General features: G+C 47.2%; 1 long non-coding RNA gene across 1 annotated transcript; it reads left to right on the top strand.

Moving 5' to 3' along the window:
* The first annotated feature begins 10,858 nt into the window (after positions 1–10,858).
* LOC129711807 (uncharacterized) lies at positions 10,859–15,652 on the top strand. The gene is made up of 3 exons (XR_008725925.1): positions 10,859–11,221; positions 11,331–11,535; positions 13,879–15,652. It is a non-coding gene; the product is annotated as an uncharacterized LOC129711807 (long non-coding RNA).
* The last annotated feature ends 4,439 nt before the right edge of the window (positions 15,653–20,091 follow it).

Here is a 20,091-nt window from a genome sequence, read left to right as displayed (position 1 = left end):
AACCCGGTGAGACAGGCAGTTGAGCTGCATTTAGCGCTGGATTGAGCCTCTGAAGCCTCGCGCGCGTGTGTGAGTGCGCGCATGGGGCGCGCGGCCGCCAAAAAATGGTTTCCCCCGTCCCTTCCATGTTTTGACAGTGAGTTGCGTTCTTGGCCACCATCCCCTCCCCTTACTGAGTAATCTCCCTCCTCCTCCTCAGGTCAACGGTTCAGTTCCCACACAAGCTATGGACAGAGTCAAGGCCTTGTCTAGGCCCGTTCCTCTCTCGAGCCCCTTCCTCCATCTTAATCGTTTAACCAGTACCACATCTTGCACAATATATCCTTCTCGATTTCGCACCCTTAGAAACAGAGAAATAAAGAAACTTAGAAAATAGGTGCAGGAATAGGCCATTCAGCCCTGCGAGCCAGCACCGCCATTCAATATGATCATGGCTGATCATCCTAAATCATCCTGAGCCAACAATTGACCTACCACGGAAACAACTTGCCTGAGGTCATCTGTTGCCAACCCTGATTTGCCTGGCCTTTTCTCACCGCCAGATCTCCCCCCCCCCCCTCCTTTTCAGTCTAAGCACGGTCCCGTCACCGAACGATGCCAACCATTTTCCCCCAGAGATGCTGCCCGATCTTCCGATACTCCGGCACATTAGACTTTAGTGATACAGCATGGTAACAGGTCCTTTGGCCCAGCGAGTCTATGCTGACCAGTGATCAACCGCACATGGACGTTATCCTGCACACACTAAGGACAATTTACCGAGCCAATTAACCTACAAACTTGTACATTTTGGAATGTGGGAGGAGACCGGTGCACCCGGAGAAAACCCACGGGGGGGAGAGAACGTACAAACTCTGTACATGGATTTAACCTTCCAGTCCAGCCAACCTTGTCAAAAGCCTTGTCAAAGTCCACGTAGGCAGCATCTACCGCACTGCCCCCATCAACCTTCTTGGTCACCCCTTCAAATAATCAAATTGATGAGACCCGCTTTCTCATGCACAAAGCCATGCCTTACTGTCCCTAAATCAGGCCTTGCCTTTCTAAATGCATTGGAGATCCTGTCCCACAGACTCCAGAACCCCCCCCCCCCCCCCCCCCCCCACCCCCCCCAACCCCACCCCCCCCAATATTCTACCCACCACAATGTCCCAGAATACATGTTCTCAGGCCATGGGGAATTATCTATCTTTCTTTTGCTTGTATATGGCATTGTTCTTCTTCGGACTTGTACGTGTGAAGTCAGCGGTCTCGATGTTCCAGTTCCTTTGCTGGAGCTGGTGATCCTTGTATATGAGGTGGTAATACACACTGTACAGCCAAGCATGTGTTTTACAGTGTTGTTGCCTGTGGTTGCTTGGGGCCCTGGTGTTGCCGTTGGTGTACAGTGGTGAACTGGCCTTGCGAGGGTGTGGTTTCATTTTATTACAGCTGACTTAACCGAATAGCTATTTTCCCAATGGACGTTGTGAAATTAAATACAGATTAGTTAACAATACGGGTTCTGTATAAGTCTTCACATTCTGGCTCAGCACAGCTGGAGGCTGCCAAGGCTGCCAGGTACGATGGCGTAGAGAGCGGAGGGCCCCTGGACGTGTGAGCAAGGGGCTGACAAAGTCGATTTTCAGCTCCATGCCAACGTACAAGGTCATCGAAGACAGACACGAGAAGCTGGAGTAACTCAGCGGCTCAGGCAGCGTCTCCGGAGAAAAGGAATAGGTGAAGTTTCGGGTTGAGACCCTTTTTCAGACCCGAAACATCACGACCTGTTCCTTTTCTCCAGGGATGCTGCCCGACCCGCTGAGTTACTCCAGCTTTTCGTATCTATCCAGTTGAAACCAGCATCTGCAGTTCCTTCCTACAAGATCAACAAAGAGATCGATAAATCAACGGTCATCTCACTGAAGAGGCTCGAGCCGCTGCCTCACCGCTCCAGAGTCCAGGGTTCAATCCTGACCTCGGGTGCTGCCTGTGTGTGGAGTTTGCACGTTCTCCCTGGGTTTCCTCCGGGTGCTCCGGTTTTGTCCCACTGCCTCCGACATGGGAGTGTTGGGATGAAGGGGCTGTTCCCATTATGACTCTATGGCTCTAGATTAATGTTTAGTGTTGCAAAATGAATTAAAGAGGAGATAATGGGTTGGTGAGATCATAAAGGATGCAAGATCAATCCAAAGAGGTGGAGTGGGACTAATGGGATCGCTGTTCCAGGACTCTGCATAGATTTGATATACTAATAGCCCTGTCCCATGGTACAAATTCATTCCAAGAGCTCTCCCGAGTTAAAAAAAAATCAAACTCGTGGTAAGCACAGAGAATGAACCTAGTGGGTACGTCGGAGCTCGGGGACGTCTCTTAGTGGCTCGTAACGCTAACGGCAGGTACATGTGAAGACTCGCTAATGGCAGGTAAGCTCGTGAACTCATGTTGAAAAATGTCCACGAGAGCCCCGAGTACCGACGAGCGGCCATTACCGTAAATCTCCGAGTTCGAATCAGGGCAAACTCGGGAGAACTCTTGGAATGAACTCGTACCATGGGACAGGGCTTTGAATTACATTTAGATAGGTACAGGGATAGGAAAGGTTTAGAGGTGTATAGACCAGGTGGGGCAAACAAGACTAGCTTAGATGGAGCATCTTGTTCAGCATGGACAGGTTGGACCGAATGGCATGTTTCTGTGCTGTGTGACTGGAGGTAGGAAAAGGCTAACACAAATCAGGGCCAGCAGTAGATGACCAAGGAAGGCTGGAGCCCACAATGGTCCATGGTTGGTTGGGGAAGAGGTGATAACGAAGGGATACGAACAGTGGAACTAGGAGGATGACTAGGGTCCTTCCTCAACACCTCAGATGGACAACAGCGGTTCAAGATGGTGGCTCACCACCACAACCACCTTCTCAAAGGGCTTTAGGGAGGGTCTCGAAAAATGATGAGATGGAGTACAGGAAGGAGGTCAGTCTGCAGCACCTACTCTAACCTCACCCCCCCCTGAAGGTACAGCCCTCCGCTCACTCTGCAGCAACCCCCATGTTCGGCAACACTCCTTCACTTGCTGACATCGAATGGGAGGTTGTTGCCTTGACAGCAGGTTACTAAGATCTCCATCTCCTTCCTGTACTCCATCTCATCATTTTTCAAGATCCAGCCCTCTATAGTGGTGCCATCTGTAAACTTGTAAATGGAGTTCGAGTAGAATTTGGCCACACATCGGTGTTTGCATAGGGAGTGTACAGTAAGGGCCCTGTCCCACTGAACGAGTTTACCCAAGAGCTCTCCTGAGTTTAAAAAAAAAAATCAAACTTGTGGTAAGCATGTAGAATGTACGTAGCGGGTAGGTCGGAGCTGGGGACGTCTCTTAGCGGCTCGTAACGCTAACGGCAGGTACTCGGGAAACGCGGTAAGCTCGGGAAGACTCGTGAAGATGTTTCAACATGAATAAAAATGTCCACGAGAGCCCCGAGTACCTATGAGCGGCTATTACCGTAATTCTCTGAGTTTGAATCAGAGGAAACTCGGGAGGTCTCTTGAATTAACAGGTACAGTGCGACAGCCCCATTAGAGTGACAAGCTGATGCACCATTCTGAGATGTATTGTTCATTCTTCAGGCATATCCTGGGTACATTTGAGATAGATGCTTTCGAGGATAGCCACATAATGCTAGAGTAACTCAGCGGTGCAGGAGAAAAAGGATTGGTAACATTTTCGGTCAGAAACCCAAAGCGTCGCCTATCCTTTTCTTCCAGAGATGCTGCCTGACCGGCTGAGTCGCTCCAGCATTTTGTGTCTATCTTCGGTACAAACCTACATCTGCGGTTCCTCCCTACACATTTTAAATGCGTTCGACTTGTCTTAATGAATCCTCTCTTCAGGCTGATATTTAAACTCACCAGTTGCCGCCTTCACAGTAGGAAGACATGTGGACTCCAAAAAAAAAATCATTCCCTATGTTCAGGTCATGGCGAACTGCCAGGATTGAAAATACCAGAGTTATTTCTCTTGAGTAGAGTATTTATCAGCTGTGGAATCCGGAATTTCTAAAATCGGCGTTCAATGCCACGGGGGAAATCACTGACTGGAGCTGGCAAGTGTATCGTAACGACCAGCCAAATAAACATTCCTGTTGACCATCTACTGAGGAATGTTGAGTGATTTCTAAGCTGCAACTCCTCCTTGTATATTGAATCTTCACCAGAAGCGCTCGTGGGGGAAATCAAGATGGTGCTTGAGTGACATGTGGAGAGATGGACAGCGAAAAGCTTCAGAGCTTCACGGGTACGGAACCTCAACCTCTACAGTTCTCGTCCAGAACAAGGCACGGCGTGAAGATTTCTGTCCATGCAACCTGAAGATGATGCACACTGTGATCAACAGACTCGTGCTCCACTCCCACCTCAGGTATAAAGGTAAGCTAGCAAGACCACAAGATGTTGTATAAAATCATGAGAGGACTAGATTGGATAGATGCACAGAGTCTCGTGCCCAGAGGTGGGGAATCGAGGACCAGGGGACATAAGTTCAAGGTGAAGGAGAAGAGATTGTAGGAATCTGAGGGGTAACTTTTTGACATAAAGGGTGGTGGGTGGGTGGAACAAGCTGCCAGAGGAGGTAGTTGAGGCTGGGACTATCCCAACGTTGAAAAAACAGTTAGACTGGTACATGGATAGGACAGGTTTGGAGGGATATGGACCAAGTGCAGGCAGGTGGGACTAGTGTAGCTGGGACATGTTGGCCGGTGTGGGCAAGTTGGGCCGGAGGGCCTGTTTCCACACTGTATCACTCTATGATTCTATGACTCTATGAATGCATTCCCCACAGATGCTGACCGACCCGCAAGTTTCAGCAACTGCAGTTTTCTGTGTCTCATCAATCCATTTTTGTTTTCTTCTGTATTTATTTAATATGAAATTCCTGCAAAAATTAATTTCTCAAATAGGCCCAGATGTGTAAACAAATCTGCTCAAACTTCAACATTCATTTTGTTCCCCCTGCTGCTGCCAAGAACATTTTGCGATTTTTTTCCCCTCTGTAATTTCATATTTAATAAATACAAAAGAAAACAAAAATGATTTGATGAGGCACAAGAAACTGCAGATTCAGGAATCTTGAGATAAACACAGAGCGCTGAAGGAACTCAGCGGGTCGGGGAGCATCTGTAGAGGGAATGGACAGATGACGTTTCGGGTCGAGTCCCTTCTTCAGAAATGGTTTCCACCATGAGCGTGAGGGTGGCGCAGGGATAGAGTTGCTGCCTTACAACACTTACAGCGCCAGAGACCCGGGTTCAACCCTGACTATGGGTGCTGTCTGTACAGAGTTTGTACCTTCTCCCCGTGACCGCGTGGGCTTTCTCCGAGATCTTCGGTTTCCTCCCATACTCCAAAGGCGTACAGGTATGTAGGTTAATTGGCTTGGTGTATATGTAAATTGTCCCTCGTGTGTGTGGGAAAGTGTTAATTTGCCGGTATCGCTGGTCGGCACGGACTCGCTGGGCCGAAGGGCCTGTTTCCACTCTGTATCTCTAAACTAAACTAAACTAAATGGTTGTTCACCAAGAAATCTACAAGGAAGTTCAGAAGAAACTTCTATAATCATAGGGTTGGAGAGCTTGTTCACACAATGGGGTGTTGAGGTGAATAGTATTGATAGGTTTAAGGGGAGGCTAGGTGCGTGCATGAGTGAGATGGAGTTTGAGGGACAGACTGAGAGATCTACACAAGGGAAGACAGGAGGATGATCAGGTGGAGCATTAAACCAGACATGGTTGGGCAAATGGTCAGTTTTTGTGCCGTGAGTCTGATGTAACCCTCTGTAACCTTCCCATTGTTCCCATTCATTGCGAACATCAGCAGCACCAGTCAGGCTGGTGAGTTGTCTTTGTGCCCAGCAGAGCCACTGGAGGATGGCAGAAAGCTCCCACGATGTGTCGCAGAGCCCAAAACAAGAGCCTAGAGCCGAGAGCAAGGACAGACTTGGCGGGTTGTCACCGGACACGTGCGGCGGCGGCGTCAGGCCTGTATCCCCGCCACGGAGAAGGTCCGGGCGGGACCGCTGCCCACGGGGGAAGCTCGGAAGCTGCCGAGCTCGGCCACGAAGACCGGAGAGTGGAGGACGAGGGAGCCGCAGGTGAGGGCGGACGCGGGGAGTGGGCCGGTGGGTGAAGGGCCAGGGTATTGCCTCCAGGCCGGCTGCAGGAAATGCTACCGGGACAGAGGAGGAGGAGGAGGAGGAGAGGGTCGTCGGTTGTCAGGCCGAGCTGATCGAGGGCGATCGAGGAGGCCTTGTAGCAGCCTGCAGCTTACCTGGGCTCACCTGGACCAGGTGCGTCACAGTACATTCAGCCTGTGGACTGGACTTTGGAATTTTTCTTTATGTATGTAGGTTAATTGGCTTGTTGTGTGTGTAACATTGTCCCTAGTGTGTGTAGGATGGTGTTAATGTGTGGGGATCGCTGGCCGGTACGGACTCGGTGGGCTGAAGGGCCTGTTTCCGTGCTGCATCTCTAAACTAAACTAAAATCTAAAAGGCCTGGATTCACCATCCTGTGGCCTGCCACTAAAGTCCCACCAGTGCAGCTGAGCAATTTAATCCCAGTTGAATAATGACTGAGTGCCAGAAGTGGTGAACACAAAGCGACTGGATTATGTTTAAAATCCTGCACATTCACTCATGTCCTTCGGGAGAGGAAATCTGCTCACCCAGAGACACGTTACTGGAGTTGACGCACACTTGCTACGTGAGACGGCTCATGTAGTCATTGCTAAGTGACATTAAAAACCTACAAGAAGTTACAGTAGGGATTCGGGAAAGCCCATGGGGGTTTCTTGCAGGTATCACATTATGAGAGGCACAGATAGGGTAGACATTCAGAACCTTTACCCCGGGCTGCAAATGTCAAAGGCTAGAAGTCGTAGCTTTAATTCAGAGGGGCAAAGTTTAAAGGGGATGTGCGGGCAGATTCTTTTACACAGAGGGTGGCGGGTGCCTGGAACGTGCTGCAAGGGGTGGTGGTGGAGGCAGTTACATTAGTAGCATTTAAGAGGCTTTTAGATAGGCACATGGATATGCAGGGAATGGAGGGCTATGGATCACGTACAGGCAGAGAAGCTTTGTTTATTTTGGCATTGTGCCCTGCACGGACGTTGCGGGCCGAAGGGTCTGTGCCCGTCCTGTACTGTTCTATGTTGTATGTTGATGTAAAGCATCAGTTAGTGAACTTCACCTTTCATGAGCAAACCTGCAGTTTTGTTGCAGATTCTGTCTTTAAACGAGAGAGGATGGATTGTGGAAGATTGGTTTATATTTGCTTCATGTTCGGCACAGACTTTGGGGGTCCAGAGGGTCTGTTCCTGCTCTGTACTGTTCTATGTTGAATGTTCTGTGTCTCGAAGTTAGTTCATAGGCAGTTGAAGGCCACGTGGACACATAAAACACAACCTTGCAAGTCAAGCCCGCACAGCGAATGCATAGAAATAGTAACTGTGTGAGTTGGGGGAGTGCACTGTAGTTTAGTGGTGTAACAGATATCCAACAGGCTTGCTTTCGGGAACAGAAGCGATGGTGGAGTAAAGGCACGCTAATGGAATTTCCAGATAGTTGGGACAAGATTGAGGCGAACGCTATTCCTCATGGAGTCTTAGAGTGATACAGTGTGGAAGCAGGACCTGCGGCCCAACTTGCCCACACCAGCCAACATGACCCAGCTACATTAGCCCCACCTGCCTGTGCTTGGTCCACATTCCTCCAAACCTGTCCTATCCATGTACCTGTCTAACTGTTCCTTAAACGTTGGGATAGTCCCAGCCTCAACTACCTCCTCTGGCAGCTTGTTCCATACACCCACCACCCTTTGTGTGAAAAAGTTACCCTGTAGATTCCTATTGAATTTTTCTCCCTTCTCCTTGAACCTATGTCCTCTGGTCCTCGATTCCCCTACTCTGGGCATGAGATTCTGTGCATCTACCCGATCTATGCCTCTCATCGTGAACGTAGCAATAGCTCCGCTGCACTGTCTCACACAGCGGGTGAGCTGGATAGAGTGGAGTCAGTAAGCCTTGTGGATAGGAAATACAAACAGTGCAAGACGTGGATGAGTCATTCTCCACCAAACACACAATGCCACAGAATGCAACAACCTCTTGTTTGAGATTCCCAGCACAATCAGTGCACATTCTCTGTGTTCTTTTTATAACGGTGTTGGGAAGGGTGAGGATTGCTTTTGGTGTTGAGTTGAGAACTAATTCTCACTCTCTCCATACGTGATGAATACACTCCCAAATGAATCGTCAAAGGAAGATAAAAATATCCCCACTGACTGCTCCGTTACTGTCAATGATACAACCTGGTCCTCTCTAGTTTAAAGACAGTGGGGTAGAATCTTCAACAAGGCCTGCTCGAGAAAGATCAAGTACACTGACTGAGGCCTCGTATTAACATAGAACATAGAACAGTACAGCACGGGAACAGGCCCTTCAGCCCACAAGGCCCGGGTTGATCATGATGCTAAGATAATCCAATCTTCTCTTCTTGCATGTGATCCATATCTCCTCTCTCCCTGCATATCCACTTGCCTATCCACTCCGTTCATAAGCTCCAGGAGCAGAATTAGGCCATTCGGCCCATCAAGTCTACTCCACCATTCAATCATGGCTGATCTATCTCTCCCTCTCAATCCCTTCTCCTGCATTCTCCCCATAACCCCCGACATCCGTGCTAATCACGAATTTGGCATTCTCCGCCTTCGAAATATCCGTTACCTTGACCTCCATAGCCGTCTGTGGCAATGAATTCCACAGATTCACCATCCTCTGATGCAAGAAACTCCTCCTCATCTCCTTTCTAAAGGTACATCTTATTCTGAAGCTCTGGCCTCTGGTCCTAAACTCTCCTACTAGTGGAAATGCCCTCTCCACATCTAAAAGCCTCTTAAATGCCTTCTCATAACTGCTTTCACCACCACCCTGGGCAGCGCGTTCCAGACACCCACCCAAGTAAAAAAAAATGACTCTCCTATTTGTGATAAATGTCTCCTCCAAGAAGCGACAATAACCCAATCTTTTGCTTCCTGCACAAAGTTACAAAACTTCTGAAGGGGAATTTTTGAAACCGTTTCCAAAATACTTAAAAATAATTGGACCCAGTTATAAAACTGATCATATTAGGTATGTCAGAGGCCTGTTCTAAGCTAACGATATTTCAAAGACGTTTCCTCAACTACGGCCTAATAACGGCGAAAAAATTACTACTTAGATTTTGTAAACAGACAACAGTCCCCACAGTGAAGATGTGGATTACAGATATGTCCGAGACGAGACACTACACTTGGAAAACATTAGGCTTGTCTTGGCGGAAAAACCAGATCAATTTCTTAAGACATGGCCACCCTTTACTGAATTTTTACAACAATATGGTGAAACACAAATTTAAATTTAAATCCGATACTATGTTGGATGATGCGGGGGGGGGGTGCAAGGTATATCTCAATTTTTCGGGGGATCTCCATCTTTTCTTATTCTCTCTGCTGCACTGCTTTGGTAGTTTAGGGGACTTTTTCTCGTTCTTTTCTATTCTATCCTTTCACTTTCCTTTCGTCTATTCTTGCTTTCCCTTTGTTTCCTTTTCTCCATTTTTCCAATTTAGGTTATAAGGTTAAAAATGAAGCTGTACAATAATTGTATCATTCTGGAAGCCGAACGTTTTAGCTTTGTGCAATTGCTTCTAATAAACTTTAAATATTTAAAAAAAAGTAAAAATAAATAATTAAAACTTGTCCCGCACATCACCTTTAAACTTCCCCCTCCCATATTAAAGCTATGACCTCTAGTCTTTGACATTTCCACTCCGGTGAAAAGGTTCTGACTGTCTTCCCTATCTATGCCTCTCATAACTTTATATACATACAGTATCAGTTACTACTTAACATCGCAGTCTGTGCTGCCTTGTAAACATCTTCTCCTTGCAAACCCGTTGTTGGATAAAACCGTTAAACTATTCGAGATTAGATTACACAAAAGCAAAGTGGTTGTTGAGATTAGAACCAGATTCAGGTCGAGACCCTTCTTCAGGCTGTTAATAGCATTGGTTTGAAATGACCTCGTAGCATGCAAAGAGTTAAGAAACACTTTACTTTCGATTTAAGAAACAAAACATATTTTGCAACAGGTTTTTGTCTTTAATACATTTGCATTTACTAATAAATAGCGCCTCTCGTCACAGCAAAACTATGTTGACCACGCCAATGGTTTTCTTTGCACTGGAGCATATTTGTAGCAGTTATAATCAGAGAACTGAGCTGTACAGCCCTTGCCAATAAAAACAGCGATACCTTCCAAAACCTGAATCGCCTCAGTCCAGTCAGAATGAATAACCTCACTAGCAGAACTTGCTGTCTCTCAGCTGTTAAACTAAACGTGGATTTTCCATCTGCTGGTGCGGAATGAGGGAACGTGAAAAGGGAATAGAAAGGTTTAGTTTAGTTTAGAGATACAGTGCGGAAATGGGCCCTTCGGCACACCGAGTCCTCGCTGATCAGCGATCACCCATATACCAGTTCTATCCTGCCCATTAGAGACAATTTGCAGAAGCCAATTATCCTGCAAACCTGCACGTCTTTGGAATGTGGGAGAAAACCAGAGCACCCGGAGCAAACCCACACCGTCACAGGGAGAACGTGCAAACTCCGTACAGACAGCACCTGTAGTGAGGATCTAACGCAGGTCCCTGGCATTATATGGCAGCAACTCTACAGGTGCTGGGGCCTCACCAAATGCAGTTTTTGTGGAACATCAATTTCTTTCCAGTGTTTAAGAACAAAGTGGGAAAATGGGACAACCTCGGCTGGGGCACCTTGGTCACAACCTCGGCTGGGGCACCTTGGTCAGCATGGCCGAATTGGGCCAAATGTTGGTCTGTTTCCGTGCTGTGTGACTCCGCCTCCATGACTCTATAACAAACTTCCTTTTACATCATGCAAAGAAAAGTTAGTCCAGATGGAGCTGGTTAAAACTCCCTATTCATGGAACCACATCATCCCAGTGGAGTTGGCTGGTCGGAATCACCTCCAACCCACACAACCAGGAAAGCTGAAGGATGTAAATTCACCGACTGCGCATTGGTGAGACATGTCATGCATCAGACCTTTGGTGTAGAATAGGACTGTGGAATTCTTCAGACAGTCAGAATGACTAGTATTTCTCTCCAGGAACTCAAGGGTGGATACGTTGAGGTCAGTTATTTTTGAAAGTTACAAGGAACACTGTTCTTCATTGGTATTTCCTACAATTAACTCAAATACATTTTCAATGGTTTCCACATGCTCTGATTTCCGTACGCAGAGGAGGAACGATTTCTCTCACCTTGGACGGAGAAATAGGAAGGCATTTGGTGGAATGTAGAAGCAAGGAACTGCAGATGCCAGCGTGCAAAAGAAGACACAGAGTGCTGGAGCAACTCAGCGGTTCAGGCAGCATCTCTAGGAAACATGGAGAGGTGTCGTTTCGGGGTCGGGACCATTCCTCAGGGTGGATCGACCACTAAAAGGTGACTACATGTGTAAGCATGGATCGACTGGGCTTATATTCACTGGAATTTAGAAGTATGAGAGAGATTCTTATAAAACCGTATACAATTCCTATGGGATTGAACAGGCTAGATACAGGAAAAATGTTCCCCGTGTTGGGGGAGTCCAGAACCAGGGGTCAAGGTTTAAGAATAATGGGTAGACCATTTGGGACTGAGATGAGGAAAACCTTTTTCACCCAGAGAGTTGAGAATCTGTGGAATTCTCTGCCACAGTGGAGGCCAATTCACTGGATGTTTTCAAGAGAGAGTTAGAAATAGCTCTTAGGGCTAACGGAATCGAGGGATATGGGGAGAAAGCAGGAACGGGGTACTGATCAGCCATGATCATATTGAATGGCGGTGCTGGCTCGAAGGGCCGAATGACCTATTCCTGCACCTATTCCTGCACCTGTCCATCTTCAAATCCAGTGTTAAAACACATTTGTACTCCCTGGCTTTTGACCATGCCTGAGGCTTTGCTTCTGTTTGTGGTGTTTTTGATGTTTCTTTATTTTACATGTCTTTTCCTACTATTTCTTTTGATTGTTATTTTTGGTGTGTATTAACTTTTTTGTCAATGATTAGTGATGTACAGCACTTTGTTGCAGCTATGTTTGTTTTTAAAGTGCTCTATAAATAAAATTATTATTATTATTATTTATTATTATTATTTTCTATGTCTATGTACTGTATGTAGAAACTATGATGAAGTTTTAAAGTTGTGAACTGTATGCGGAGAAATGGTGAGTTAAGGGTTAACTTTATACAGCAACGACTTTTCTTGCATTATTTCTCACCCTGAGAGCTTTTGTTAATTTAAACAAACCTTGGCCTCTGTTAAATTAGATCCGGACTGACCAGGTCTTGAGTCCTAGACAATATGTTTTCTTCTGGAAAGGTACTCATGGTTTGAGTCACAGTAAACCACAAACCAGGCTCATATCCTGATGAGAAACCCGGTCTTTCCAATCAAAAGGCCGTTACCTTGTGACTGCTGTGGCTTTGTTACATTATGAGGTTGTTTGTTACATTTTGGTCAGATAGATTATGGGAAGGACACAGCATAACGAGGAACTGAAATCATGTGTTGACCTTTAAGGCAAAGGAGCTAGAATAAAAAGGGAAGAAAGTTGTTGCTGAGGTCCCACCAGGTTTTGGTGAGACCACATTTGGAGGATTGGGTGGGAAGGAACTGGTTTAAACTGAAGATAGACTCAAAAAGCTGGAGTAACTCAGCGGGACGGGCAGCATTTCTGGACAGAAGGAATGGCTGACATTTCAGGTCGAGACCCTTCTTCAGGCTAGTTTCAGGTCTGTTGTGACGTGGACTTTGCACCCCGAGGTTCCTTGCCCAATGAGTTGGTGCCGGTGAGAGGCGCTGGTGGGGAAACCAGGACATGAGTGAGCATGAGGGGCCATTGATCCCTTCAGACTAGTGTGAGCGGGTCATCCATCGATGGCCAGCATGGTCACGAAGGGCTGAAGGGCCTATTTCCATGCTGTATCTCTAAAACTAAAACAAAGTCTGTAAGCTGCTGGTTAAAGGGAGCAGGGCGAGACGGACTCTGATTTTCAGGCCACTTACATGACAAACACAAAATGGTGGAGTAACTCAGCGGGACAGGCAGCATCTCTGGAGGGAAGGAATGGGTGACGTTTCGGGTGGAGACCTGAAACTAGTCTGAAGAAGGGTCTCGACCGGAAACGTCACCCATTCCTTCTCTCCAGAGATGCTGCCTGTCCCGCTGAGTTACTCCAGCGTTTTGTGTTTATCTTCGCTTTAAACCAGCATCTGCAGTTCAATTCCTGCACTTACATAACAGCTCAGATAGAGCATGACCCCAGGAGTGGTCTCTGGTAACTGCTGAACCTTGAGAGAAGCCAGGAGCATTTTGATAATCAGATGCTTGCAGCTTAATGAAGGGGTGACAAACCTCTCGGAATCCAAAACAGAAATCTAAAAATATGCCAGGTATTTCTGGTTTGGATGATGTGACGGTCCATGTTTCCAAATATTTTTCTAACGATATTTTTGTGGTTCAGGTCCAAAAGACTTGGGCAATGGATAGCAAATGGGTGTTTTGATGAAAGCTGAAAAATAAATGTTCTAATTCTGTTCACGGTGGCCCACACTCTCGCTCCTCGTCCACAACAATCCGTTCTCCCAGAGAGTTGCGGACGCAGCCCAGACCTTCCTCCCTTCCCTTGACACTATCTACACTCCGCGCTGCCTCGGCAAGGCCATCAGCATAATGAGGGACCCCACTCATTCCGGTCACTCCCTCTTCTCCCCTCTTTAATTTTTTATTATTTATTCTGCAGCAGCTTCAAAGGACATTTGGGCAGGTATGTGGAGGTTTAGAGGGAGCTTTATGGACCAGGTGTGACCAACTACAATCCTACCACAACCAGACGGCAGTCCTGAACTACTATCCACCTCTTTGGTGAACTTACTATCCACCCCCTGCAGGAACTATACAATAGGAGGTGCAACTCCAGAGCAAACAAAATCATGAGAGACCCCTTCCACCCCTGCAACGGACTGTTCCAGCTGCTACGGTCGGGCAAACGCCTCCGTTGCCATGCGGTGAGAACGGAGAGGTTGAGAAGGAGTTTCTTCCCAGAGGCAATTCGGACTGTAAACGCCTATCTCACCAGGGACTAACTCTACAGAACGTTTTTCCTTCCATTATTTATTATGTAAAAGAATATGTGTGTTATGATTGTGTTTATAATTTGTTTGGTTGTTTTGTTGTTTGTCTTTTGCACAAAAGTCCGCGATCATGTATCTGTACACTGTAAATGGATCGAATGTTATCATGTGTCGTCTTTCTGCTGACTGGTTAGCAGCAACAAAAAGCTTTTCCCTGTACCTCGGTCCACGTGACAATAAACTCAACAACCAGCTTGGATGAAACATGGATGAGTTGGGCCGAAGGACCTCGCTGGACCTCTCTGTCCTCTAGACCCCTCCTCGACCCCTCGAAATCTCCATCCACATCGGGACGATTTGCTCCCATTTATTGCATTTCAATATATCAAAGAAATAAAACTTCTATCTCAGCCTTTCACAGTCTGATCCAGATCTCGATGTCCACTTAGTCTGAAAGTATTTTAATGGAACACGGATGCCTGTCCCGGGAGAGAGGCGATGAGAGGCACAGATTTCTCCAAAAGCCGCGCTTGGCTAAAAATAGAACGATGAAACACAGACAGGCTGAAATGATGGAGAGCAAACTCTCACTGCACCCGCTCATCACGGTGTTAAACAAGGTTATCTTTATCAGGGGGCAGACATTCAGAGGGAGTTGCGGTGAACACTGAGAATGGCCGCCACAGCCTGCGTTCATGTTTCAGCCGCAGCCTCCCTCCAGAGCTGCTCTGCTTTTAATCCCATTCCAAATGTCCAAATGGTGCTCATCTGGAAGCAGGAATGTCCTGGATGTGCCCACGCCAAGTGCGGAAATATTTGATCGGAACGCTCCATCCTCATCCAGCGGACTGGAGAACGGGTGTGTTTAGACTTTAGACTTTAGAGATACAGCGCGGAAATAGGCCCTTCGGCCCACCGAGTCTGTGCCGGCCAGCGATCTCCTCGCACACCAGTGCTATCCTTACACACTAAGGGACAATTTACAGATTAACCCACTAACCTGTACGTCTTTGTTATGTGGGAGGAAACCAGAACATCCGGAGAAAACCCACATGGTTACAGGGCGAATGTACAAACACCGTACAGACAGCACCCGTAGTCAGGTTCGAACCTGGGTCTCTGGTGCTGTGAGGCAGTAACTCTACCGCTGCGCCACCGTGCATGATGCAACAGCGGTATGATGATCTGGACCATCCTATCACCAACAAGAGAGCGGTCCTGACCGACCATCCACCTCGTTGGAGACCTTCGAATTGTCTTTAATCGGACTTTACTGGAGTGTGTCTTGCACTAAACGTTATTTCCTTTATCCTGTATCTGTACACTGTGGACAGCTAGACTGTAATCATGTACAGTCTTTCCGCTGACTGGGATAGCTCGAAAAACAAAAAGGTTTTTCACTGTACCTTGGTACACATGACAATAAACGGAACTAAACTAAACTGAACTTTTTTTTAATTTCAAAATAGACTTTATTCATTGATAAATATATACAATTCCTGAACCATTCAAACAAACAAAATTCATCCGACATTTTCGGAGACTATACAAGTTTTTTTTCAGTACAATTTTTTTACATTTTTCATATTTCACCAAACAGTCCCCCACCCGTGCCACTCTGTGGCCCCCTGGCGTGGGATACCTTCCCTTAATTTAATTTGAGGGGCGTCTCCACCATACCGTGCCCCCCATGACCATAAACTAAACTGAACTGAACTAAAACTAAACTATAACATATAGCATATATATATATAACATATAACAGTTTCAGCATTGATACAGGCCATCTCAGCCCTTCTAGTCCGTGCCGAACACTTACTCTCACCTAGTCCCATCTACCTGCACTCAGACCATAACCCTCCATTCCTTTCCCGTCCATATACCTATCCAATTTATTTTTAAACGATAAAATCGAACCTGCCTCCACCACTTCCACTGGGAGCTCATTCCACACAGCTACCACTCTCTGAGTAAAGAAGTTCCCCCTCATGTTACCCCTAAACTTCTGTCCCTTCATTCTCAAATCATGTCCTCTAGTTTGAATCTTCCCTACTCTCAATGGAAATAGCTTATCCACGTCAACTCTGTCTATCACTCTCATCATTTTAAAGACCAACTAAACTAAAACTAAAACTTTGCAAGGACACTATGGCTCGCTATCTGAAAACAGACTGGATATTCTGACAAAAGGATACAATCCAAGGAAATATTATCAAGTGTAGAGCTGAGTGGTTTACAGGTTTAGGGCTGAGATTAACCTTCAACACAAGGCAGGTCAGAAGGTTGTGGCGAAGAGAAAAACTATTCAGCGTGCCGATGACATTCCTTCTTTTTTTATGCTTTAGTAACCAACATGTCATCATCTGCAGAGTATTACAGTCCAGCAGCAGGAACTCCATTAGCTTGAGCTGTCATGCATTCCTAAAGTCTTTTATTTTTAGTGCAACAGGAAGCCATTCCATTTAATAATATTGACTCTATTCTCGTGAGGTGTTTCTCGGTTCGCTTTTCCTTTAAGTTCCCCGAAAATATTTGAAAGTGGGGCGCCAATGAGCTAAATTGGCACAGAGTCTCAGACTCTGGAAGACTGGGGTGGAAACTTGGAACAGTGTTCAAGCACTTTGCACTGTAGGTGTTGAGAGGGGCAGGCAGAGGCGATACTTTGACTGCAGGCTCCAACCTGCCATTGCATTAGATGTGGCCATGCAAAGGCAATTTCAGTGATGGCACTTCAAGTATGGAGCGATCAGAACTGCACACAATGCTACAAATGGTGCCCGAACAGAGCTTCACAAAACTGCAACATGACGTGCGATGGGGCGACCTGTCCTGCACACAATCTCGGCCTGTGATGCTCAGGAGAAAACAATCTATGGCAGTCAAGATTCAAGATTCAAGATTCAATTTATTTGTCATTTGGACCCCTTGAGGTCCAAACGAAATTACGTTTCTGCAGCCATACATTACAAACAAATAGACCCGAGACACAACATAATTTACATAAACATCCATCACAGTGCTGTGATGGAAGGCCAAAAAAACTTATCTCTCCACTGCACTCCCCCCCCGATGTCAGAGTCAAAGTCAAAGCCCCCGGCTGGCAATGGCGATTGTCCCGCGGCCATTAAAGCCACGCCGGGTGATGCAAGGTCGCACACCGGATTCTTGGTGTTAGAGCCCCCGGCGTGCGCTCGCAGAGTCCCGCGGCCATTCCAAGCCGCGCGGGGCGGTGCTGTAATGCCCCGCTCCAGGAGCTCTTCAACCCCGCAACTCGGGCGGGAGAAGTCGCCGTTGCGGGAGCCCTGAAAAGCGGTCTCCCTCCAGGGACCCGCGGGCTCCTGGTACCGCCGTCCGCCAGACCCGCTGTTGCAGCCTCCGAATCTCCGGAGGTCGGGCCGCAGCAGCGCTCCACCACCACTCCACCCGCTCTGGACTCGGCCAGCTCCGCGACGGTGAGGTGAGTAGTCGGCACCAGAGCCCCCGGTCTTCCTGTTGGAGGCCGCTCCACGTTGCAGCCCCAACGACAACGGAGACCCGACAATCCAACCTCTTCTTATAGCTGGTACCCTGTAATCCACCCAACATTTGTGGTCAAGGACACAAAGTGGTGGAGTAACTCAGCGGGTCAGGTCTGGAGAGCATGGATAGGTGACGTTTCAGCTCAAGTCCCTTCCTCAGACATGTAAAGCCTCTCCAAAGCCTCCACATCCTTCCTGAAACGCACGCAATATTCCAAATGCAGCCTAACAAGTTCTATAAAATTGCAACGTAACTTCCAATGTCCCGTTGTAAAAGTACAGCGACTTCGAGGCACTGTGTAGCAAATGGAGGTTGATTATCAAGATCTCTTCCTAATGCAGAGAAGGATATTTAGCACATTCATGCAATGTGCTTTTATTAAAACATAATCTAAAGTCACATCCTTTTGCATTGGGTAAGCTCTACCTGACAATAAGGGAAGGAGCAAGGGGAGGCCATTTGGCCCATTCTGCAGTTCTCGTCCAATCCTCCATCTGTTCACCAATTTCAGATGTCACCCCGTCTTAGGAATCTTTCTTCACATGGTCTCAGTAATCAGCATCACTGCTTTCAATGTAGTCTGTATCACTCACACCCCACTCCTCTCTCCAGCCACCCCCCTACACCTGTCCCATTCCCCACCCCCTTTGTAACACTTACTTCTCTTGTTCTCTCCGTCCTTGAGAGACTGTCCCTCTCTGACTCTCTCTCTCTCTCTCTCTCTCTCTCTCTCTCTCCCTGACTCTCTGCCTCTCTGACTCTCTCTCTCTCTCTCTCTCTCTCTCCCCTCCCTCCCTCTGTCTCCATCAATCACTGATGTGCATTTTTTCAGCAGAGTATTTTAAGAATGATGACAGGAAGGATCACCCTCTCATGTTGCGACCTTTAGCAGTGTGATATTTGTAAATAATTCACCCGGAAAATGGGAGCTGCTGTGAGCAGCGAGGGATTAACGGAATTCCATTTGGACATTCGGAAGTGTCTTTTTGTTGACCAGTCAGAGATCACAGGGAAGGGAAGTTGATCCAGGCTTTCTGAAACCTGAGAAGTAAGTTCTGTGTCACTCTATCTACCATGAATCTCCGCTGTCTGGGGAGAGGCACTGCAAATATCTTCCCTGCCTGTTAGTTTGTAAATCAAAAGTCACGGATGTTTTTGTATGCTGGTCATGTATAATTGGAACAATTACATTCTTACCTGCTGGAACTTAGCGGGCCCATTAATGCAACAACACACAACTAAATATACAATAATTAATAATACAATTAATTAATTACCATAATACCAGGTAACCATAATAGTGCCAAACCAAAGTTACTAGTACAACTAAGGATACAGTTCATAGAAGTTTACAATTTACAATTAAACATAGATTTAAGGGTCTGTCCCACTATGACGACCTAATTGGCGAGTTTAGGAGAGTCTGCGCTCGGTACAAGCTGGCAGCATGGTCGACACATGGTCGTAGGTGGTCACTGGTAAGTCTCCTTCATGGTCGAGAGGAGTTCCCGCATAGAGGTTGCTACTCCGAATGTCCAAATGGAATTCCGGTGGGCGGCGCGACTCTGGTCAGCAGCGGCCTCTGCAGTCTGTCCGCGTTTTATTATTTTCTGTCTGTGTTTTAATGTAGTTTTTGTTATTTTTTGTTGGGGTGTGTGTGTGGGGGGGTTTGGGGGGGGAGGGGGGGGGAAACTTTTTTAAATCTCTCCCTGCACTGGAGACCCGACCTTTTCTCGTCGGGTTTCCGTTGTCGTTGGGGCCGCAACGAGGAGCGGCCTCCACAGGAAGAAGCCGGGGACTCTGGTGCTATGACTCACCGTCACCGTCGCGGGGCTGGCCGAGTCCGGAGCGGGTGGAGCGGTGGAGGAGCTCTGCTGCTGCTGCTGCTGCTGCTGCTGCTACCGGAGAGTCGGAGGCTCCAACGGCAGGTCTGTGGACGGCGGCACCGGGACCACCGACAATTAAATGTATCTTGTATCTTGTATCTTGTACTCCCGGCCTCAGTTTGGTCGCGGAAAGTTTTTCAACATGTGAGCAAAAAGTGGTTGGCATGGAGAAAATTGATAATTGTGAACTCGTAGTGCAGTGGTAGTCGGGTGGCCATGTCGTTGTAGATAGTCGATGTAGCCGTAGGTAATCTCCTTTGCTCACCGGGCATTTTAATTGGCTCATTGGGGGGGGGAGAAAAGTAAGCACGAGTTTTCAGAACCTAAGAAAATCGACCGGTAATGTTAAATGCCAGCTAAACTTCACAGCTGTGTATCTCTGGATTATTAAAAGTTGTCTGGCCTTTTCTTCTCTCCCCTTCTCTCCCCTTCTCTCCCCTTATCCCCCTTCTCTCCCCTTCTCCCCCCCCCCCCACC

This window comes from Leucoraja erinacea, chromosome 31, assembly GCF_028641065.1.
Source record: "Leucoraja erinacea ecotype New England chromosome 31, Leri_hhj_1, whole genome shotgun sequence".
Taxonomy (NCBI): Eukaryota; Metazoa; Chordata; class Chondrichthyes; order Rajiformes; family Rajidae; genus Leucoraja; species Leucoraja erinaceus.
Note: the sequence above shows the minus strand (reverse complement) of the source record. Positions and strands in the feature narration are given on the sequence as shown.